The following is an 8,404-nucleotide window of genomic DNA, read 5'->3' as shown; positions in this document are numbered from 1 at the left end:
GTACAGTAACCTACAGTAGCTGAACAGTCAACTCAGCCATATGGAGAATAACCTACAGAAGCTGAACAGTCAACTCAGCCGTATGGAGAATAACCTACAGTAGCTGAACAGTCAACTCAGCCATATGGAGAATAACCTACAGTAGCTGAACAGTCAACTCAGCCATATGGAGAATAACCTACAGTAGCTGAACAGTCAACTCAGCCACATGGGAGAATATCCTACAGTAGCTGAACAGTCAACTCAGCCATATGGGAGAATAACCTACAGTAGCTGAACAGTCAACTCAGCCATATGGAGAATAACCTACAGTAGCTGAACAGTCAACTCAGCCATATGGAGAATAACCTACAGTATGTAGCTGAACAGTCAACTCAGCCATATGGGAGAATAACCTACAGTAGCTGAACAGTCAACTCAGCCGTTTGGAGAATAACCTACAGTAGCATGTAGCTGAACAGTCAACTCAGCCCTATGGAGAATAACCTACAGTAGCTGAGCAGTCAACTCAGCCGTTTGGAGAATAACCTACAGTAGCTGAACAGTCAACTCAGCCATATGGGAGAGTAACCTACAGTAGCTGAGCAGTCAACTCAGCCCTATGGAGAGTAACCTACAGTAGCTCAGTCAACTCAGCCCTATGGAGAATAACCTACAGTAGCTGAGCAGTCAACTCAGCCCTATGGAGAGTAACCTACAGTAGCTGAACAGTCAACTCAGCCATATGGGAGAGTAACCAACAGTAGCATGTAGCTGAACAGTCAACTCAGCCATATGGGAGAATAACCTACAGTAGCTGAACAGTCAACTCAGCCATATGGAGAATAACATACTAGCATGTAGCTGAACAGTCAACTCAGCCCTATGGAGAATAACCTACAGTAGCTGAGCAGTCAACTCAGCCGTTTGGAGAATAACCTACAGTAGCTGAGCAGTCAACTCAGCCGTTTGGAGAATAACCTACAGTAGCATGTAGCTGAACAGTCAACTCAGCCCTATGGAGAATAACCTACAGTAGCTGAACAGTCAACTCAGCCATATGGAGAGTAACCTACAGTAGCTGAACAGTCAACTCAGCCATATGAGAGTAACCTACAGTAGCTGAGCAGTCAACTCAGCCCTATGGAGAATAACCTACAGTAGCTGAACAGTCAACTCAGCCATATGGAGAATAACCTACAGTAGCTGAACAGTCAACTCAGCCATATGGGAGAATAACCTACAGTAGCTGAACAGTCAACTCAGCCATATGGAGAATAACCTACAGTAGCATGTAGCTGAACAGTGAACTCAGCCATATGGAGAATAACCTACAGTAGCTGAACAGTCAAGTCAGCCATATGGAGAATAACCTACAGTAGCTGAACAGTCAACTCAGCCATATGGAGAATAACCTACAGTAGCTGAACAGTCAACTCAGCCATATGGGAGAATAACCTACAGTAGCTGAACAGTCAACTCAGACATATGGAGAATAACCTACAGTAGCTGAACAGTCAACTCAGCCATATGGGAGAATAACCTACAGTAGCTGAACAGTCAACTCAGCCATATGGAGAATAACCTACAGTAGCTGAACAGTCAACTCAGCCATATGGAGAATAACCTACAGTAGCTGAACAGTCAACTCAGCCATATGGAGAATAACCTACAGTAGCTGAACAGTCAACTCAGCCGTATGGGAGAATAACCTACAGTAGCTGAACAGTCAACTCAGCCATATGGAGAATAACCTACAGTAGATGAACAGTCAACTCAGCCGTATGGAGAATAACCTACATTAGCTGAGCAGTCAACTCAGCCATATGGAGAATAACCTACAGTAGCTGAACAGTCAACTCAGCCCTATGGAGAATAACCTACAGTAGCTGAGCAGTCAACTCAGCCATATGGAGAATAACCTACAGTAGCTGAACAGTCAACTCAGCCATATGGAGAATAACCTACAGTAGCTGAACAATCAACTCAGCCATATGGAGAATAACCTACAGTAGATGAACAGTCAACTCAGCCGTATGGAGAATAACCTACATTAGCTGAGCAGTCAACTCAGCCATATGGAGAATAACCTACAGTAGCTGAACAGTCAACTCAGCCCTATGGAGAATAACCTACAGTAGCTGAGCAGTCAACTCAGCCATATGGAGAATAACCTACAGTAGCTGAACAGTCAACTCAGCCATATGGAGAATAACCTACAGTAGCTGAACAGTGAACTCAGCCATATGGGAGAATAACCTACAGTAGCTGAACAGTCAACTCAGCCGTATGGGAGAATAACCTACAGTAGCTGAACAGTCAACTCAGCCATATGGGAGAATAACCTACAGTAGCTGAACAGTCAACTCAGCCATATGGAGAATAACCTACAGTAGCTGAACAGTGAACTCAGCCATATGGAGAATAACCTACAGTAGCTGAACAGTGAACTCAGGATTCATTTCCTTTGAATTTGAGTCCTTAGTGGTGAATTACTACGACAATAAAGATAACAGTCCTTCTGTTATCAGTTCATTGTATTGTTATTGCATATGTTTTGTTATTTTATTATAATGTATAATACATTTGTATTGCTATATATTGTATGTACTTGAACATTTTAGTTGAAAAAGCAGAAAATAGTTTATGATTGATAGTACTTATCATAATCCTATTTAGCAGTTGAGAGTACCGAGGATGATTCCTATTTCTCACAGATCCATCTGTATTCATAGTAACAGTAATAGTCCCACCATTCTCCTTTGTCTGATGACCAGGAGTAGAAATACACACAGTTCTCAGCTCCTCCACCATTAGGCTCTCCACTGTACCAATACCTGTAGGAGAAACAACACATAGAATCAGACTGTCCACTGTTCCAATAACTGTAGAAGAAACAACACAGAATCAGGCTGTCCTCTGTTCCAATACCTGTAGAAGAAACAACACATAGAATCAGGCTGTCCACTGTTCCAATACCTGTAGGAGAAACAACACATAGAATCAGACTGTCCACTGTTCCAATACCTGTAGGAGAAACAACACATAGAATCAGGATGTCCACTGTTCCAATACCTGTAGGAGAAACAACACATAGAATCAGACTGTCCACTGTTCCAATACCTGTAGGAGAAACAACACATATAATCAGACTGTCCACTGTTCCAATACCTGTAGGAGCAACAACACATAGAATCAGACTGTCCACTGTTCTAATACCTGTAGGAGAAACAACACATAGAATCAGGCTGTCCACTGTTCCAATACCTGTAGGAGAAACAACACATATAATCAGACTGTCCACTGTTCCAATACCTGTAGGAGCAACAACACATAGAATCAGACTGTCCACTGTTCCAATACCTGTTGGAGAAACAACACATAGAATCAGGCTGTCCACTGTTCCAATACCTGTAGGAGAAACAACACATATAATCAGGCTGTCCACTGTTCCAATATCTGTAGAAGAAACAACACATAGAATCAGACTGTCCACTGTTCCAATATCTGTAGAAGAAACAACACATAGAATCAGGCTGTCCACTGTTCCAATATCTGTAGAAGAAACAACACATAGAATCAGACTGTCCACTGTTCCAATACCTGTAGAAGAAACAACATAGAATCAGGCTGTCCACTGTTCCAATACCTGTAGGAGAAACACACATAGAATCAGACTGTCCACTGTTCCAATACCTGTAGAAGAAACAACACATATAATCAGGCTGTCCACTGTTCCAATACCTGTAGGAGAAACAACACATAGAATCAGGATGTCCACTGTTCCAATACCTGTAGGATAAACAACACATAGAATCAGACTGTCCACTCTGAACCTACTACTCCAGACAGTGATGTCATGGTGACACAGAATTCATGAATTTCTTACTTTGTGGTCAGTGGTGTCGTCCACCCATTTCCAGGTCCCCTCAGTAGCAGAGTCAGTCAGACCAATCCAGACATACTTCTTTACCCCGCATAACCAATTGACTAATGTCTGTAATTGTGGAAGAGATTCAACATTGTTAATACATAGCCATTACTATGTGTGTCTCTCTCTCTGTCTCTCTCTGTCTCTAACTCTCAATTCATTTAATTTCAATTTAAGAGCTTTATTGGGAAACATATATTAACATTGCCAAAGCAAGTGAACTAGATAATCAACAAAGGTGAAATTAACAATACAAATGAACAGTAAACATTACACTTAGAAAAGTTCCAATACAATAAAGACATTTCAAATGTCATATCATTTGCACGTAGTTAAAGTAAAAAAGGGAAAATAAATAAACATAAACATTGTTTTTGTTCTTCACTGATTGCCCTTTTCTTGTGGCAACAGGTCACAAATCTTGCTGCTGTGATGTCACACTGTGGTTTCACCCATTAGATTCTTTGTGGATCTGTGTAATAATCTGAGGGAAATATGTGTCTCTAATAGGTTCATACATTGGGCAGGAGGTTAGGAAGTGAAGCTCAGTTTCCACCTCATTTTGTGGGCAGTGTGCACATAGCCTGTCTTCTCTTGAGAGCCAGGTCTGCCTACGTCGGCCTGTCTCAATAGCAAGGCTTTTCTTTCCTTGAGTTTGGGTCAGTCAGTGGTCAGGTATTCTGCCACTGTGTACTCTCTGTTTAGGGCCAAATAACATTCTAGTTTGCTCAGTTTGTTTTTCATTCTTTCCAATGTGCCAAGTAATTATCTTTTTGTTTTCTCATGATTTGGTTGGGTGTAATTGTGTGCTGTCCTGGGGCTCTGCGGGGTCTGTTTGTTTGTAAACAGAGCCCCAGGACCAGCATGCTCAGGGGACTCTTCTCCAGGTTCATCTCTCTGTAGGTGATGGCTTGGTTATGGAAGGTTTGGGAATCGCTTCCTTTTAGGTGATTGTAGAATTCAATGACTCTTTTCTGGATTTTTCTGCTCTGCATGCATTATTTGGTGTTTTACGTTGTACACAGAGGATATTTTTTTAAAGAATGATGTATGCAGAGTCTCAATTTGATGTTTGTCCCATTTTGTGAATTCTTGGTTGATGAGCGGACACCAGACCTCACAACCATAAAGGGCAATGGTTTCTATAACTGATTAAAAAAATCCTGATCCTAATTGGTATGTCAATTTTATGTTCCTTTGATGGCATAGAAGGCCCTTCTTTCCTTGTCTCTCAGATTGTTCACAGCTTTGTGGAAGTTACCTGTGGCCCTGATGATTAGACCGAGGTATGTATAGTTTCTTGTGTGCTCTAGGGCAACGGTGTCTAGATGGAATTTGTATTCATGGGTCTTACTGAGATTTATTGTCAGGGCCCAGGTCTGACAGAATCTGTGCAGAAGATCTAGGTGCTGCTGTAGGCCCTCCTTGGTTGGGGACAGAAGCACCAGATCATGAGCAAACAGTAGACATTTGACTTCAGATTCTAGTATGGTGAGGACCGGGGCTGCAGACTGCTCTAGTGCCCTCGTCAATTCGTTGATATATATGTTGAAGAGGGTGGGGCTTAAACTGCATCCCTGTCTCACTCTCTTTTTGTCTCTCACTCACTCACTCACTCACTCACTCACTCACTCACTCACTCACACTTACTCACTCTCTCTCGCTGTCACCTCCTCTTTGTCACACACCTGTTTCTCTTGGCTGTTGATGACCACCAGGTCTGCTCCTCTATTTCTGCAGTCCTGTCTGCTCTCCTCCCAGGATTTGGACTCAGTAGAGACGTAGTAACAACTGTTACCAAGCTTCTTCCATCCTTGAGGACACACTGTAAGTTGAACATTTCTTGCTTTAGTCACTTTAATACAACATTGAATTAAGTATCAATCAAACACTCAAGGAAGACACTAGCTAATGGACGGTTTGGAAGCATCATTTTTCATTTTATATAAGTTAAATTCCTTTCTATTAGTGACATGTGAACTGATACAGAGACTGTCAAACAGAACAGTCATGAGACTATTTGACTCACCTTTCTCAACTGAAGATTGTTTCAGACGTTCTATCTCTTTCTGTAGCTGGCCTCTCTCTCTGGTCAGGGTGTTGTAACTGGTCTGTAGCTGGCCTCTCTCTCTGGTCAGGGTGTTGTAACTGGTCTGTAGCTGGCCTCTCTCTCTGGTCAGGGTGTTGTATCTGGTCTGCAGCTGGTCTCTCTCTTTGGACAGGGTGTTGTTACTGGTCTGTAGCTGGCCTCTCTCTCTGGTCAGGGTGTTGTAGCTGGTCTGTAACTGGTCTCTCTCTTTGGTCAGGGTGTTGTATTTGGTCTGTAGCTGGTCTCTCTCTTTGGTCAGGGTGTTGTTACTGGTCTGTAGCTGGTCTCTGTCTTTGGTCAGGGTGTTAAATCTGGTCTGTAGCTGGTCTCTCTCATTGGTCAGGGTGTTGTTAATGGTCAATTGGTTTCTTTCTGAAATAATGAGATCATTGAACAAGGTAACAGTGGAAAAGTTAATCAGACATTACCAAGGTTGGGGTCAGTTGCATTCAATTCCAGTCAATTCAGGAAATACACTAGAATTCCAATTGATTTCCAATTTTTTGGAATTTAAATTTGGCTTACTTTCGGAATGTAATTGACTGGAATGTAAATGTAATTGAACCCTCGTCATTACACCACTGATGATGAAGAATGTTTGAGTGAGAACATATCAAACTCACGGTAGAGTAACAGGCCTATGATCCCAGCCAGTAGGAGAACACACAGCAGCCCCAGACACACTGCAGCAGCTCCAGAGTATCTCTTCCACCACTGACAAAACACTGAAGCACAAATTATTACCAGAAGAACTTGCTCTTTATTAGCGTTGTAGTTGGTGTCAACATATGTGTCCAGTTTCTCTTTAAAAAAGCGCATGGAACAGACCACCAGAACTGAGTTCCAGAACCTCTAACAGATGATTGGCTTGAACATAATGCAGAGTCCAGGTACCCAAATGACTGCCAACATCTACTTCAATCAAAATGAAACGTAATTTGTCATTTGCTTCAGAAACAACAGGTGTATGCTAATAGTAAAATGCTGAATTACGGGTCCTTTTCCAACGATGCCGAGTTGAAGATACAAAATGTAAAAAATAGTGACACAATAAATAAATACACAGTGAAAAAACTAAGAAGAATAACAAGTCAAAATAACATGGCTACAGTGCATTTGGAATGTTTTCAGACCTCTTGACTTTTTCTACATTTTGTTACGCCTTATTCTAAAATGGATTCAATTGTTTTTTTTCCCTCATCCATAAAAATTGTCTTCATCAATCTACACACAGAGCCTTTTTGGTACAATGTTCACCATTCGAGCAACAGCCCAACTCTTATGCTAGTGAACGGGTCAAGATTTCCTTCCTGACTGGCTGCCTCCGTGCAGCTCGACCGGGCCCGTCTCTCTCCAGAGGAGAGGCAGTGGCAAATCAGCACTAGAAGCTGCCTGTTCTGTGGCCAGGTTGGTCACTTTGTCTCCACTTGTTCCCTGCGTCCAGCAAAAGTGGTGCTCAGCAGTAGTGCTACGGAACCCTGACCTGTTCACCGGACGTGCTTGTTGCACCCTCGACAACTACAATGATTATATTATTTGACCATGCTGGTCATTTATGAACATTTTAACATCTTGACCATGTTCTGTTATAATATCCACCCGGCACAGCCAGAAGAGGACTGGCCACCCCTCATAGCCTGGTTCCTCTCTAGGTTTCTTCCTAGGTTTTTGGCCTTTCTAGGGAGTTTTTCCTAGGGAGTTTTTCCTAGCCACCGTGCCTCTTTCACATGCATTGCTTGCTGTTTGGGGTTTTAGGCTGGGTTTCTGTACAGCACTTTGAGATTTCAGCTGATATACGAAGGGCTATATAAATAATTTTGATTTGATTTGATTTGATTTAGTGGGGATATACTGTTGAGGCAAATCACCTGCCCATCTCCCCCCAGACCCCTGCTTGACGGCGCCCTCGTGTTGCAGAGCCTGGCTTTTCCCTCTGCCTGCTCTTATCGACTCAGGAGCCGAAGAGAGTTTCCTGGACCCTGGTGTCGTTGCCCAGTTGTGCCTGGACACTGTTCCACTCGATTCACACCTTGATGCCAACGCTCACAACGGACAGCTCCTCGTCCGTGTCTGGGAGAGGACCGTCCCTGTCATCCTGCATCTCTCTGGAAACTGCCAGGAAAGGATCAGTTTCCACATAATTGACTGTCCTCACTCTCCCCTGCTTCTTGGCCATCCATGGTTAAAGCTGCCAACCCTCAGATCAACTGGACCGCCGGAAGGGCAACCACTTGGAGTTAATTTTGTCACTCAAATTGTCTACATTCTGCCCTTGCCCATGCCTTGTCTTTGCCCCAGTTCATTCCAGAACCTCCGGACCTGTCATCAGTTCCTCCAGTGTGTCACAATCTAGCTCCTGTGTTCAGCTAGCACCACGCCCTGTCTCTGCCGCCTCATCGGCCGTA

The 8,404-nt window shown here is 43.1% G+C and overlaps 1 long non-coding RNA gene across 1 annotated transcript; it reads right to left on the bottom strand.

The window, feature by feature from the left end:
- Positions 1 to 3,926: 3,926 nt before the first annotated feature.
- On the bottom strand, positions 3,927 to 6,015 carry LOC115181957 (uncharacterized). The gene is made up of 3 exons (XR_003873575.1): positions 5,940 to 6,015; positions 5,599 to 5,735; positions 3,927 to 3,976 (listed from the first exon to the last, which is right to left on the bottom strand). It is a non-coding gene; the product is annotated as an uncharacterized LOC115181957 (long non-coding RNA).
- Between the last annotated feature and the right edge of the window lie 2,389 nt (positions 6,016 to 8,404).

This window comes from Salmo trutta, unplaced genomic scaffold (genome assembly GCF_901001165.1).
Source record: "Salmo trutta unplaced genomic scaffold, fSalTru1.1, whole genome shotgun sequence".
NCBI lineage: Eukaryota > Metazoa > Chordata > Actinopteri > Salmoniformes > Salmonidae > Salmo > Salmo trutta.
This window is presented reverse-complemented; position numbering and strand designations above follow the sequence as displayed.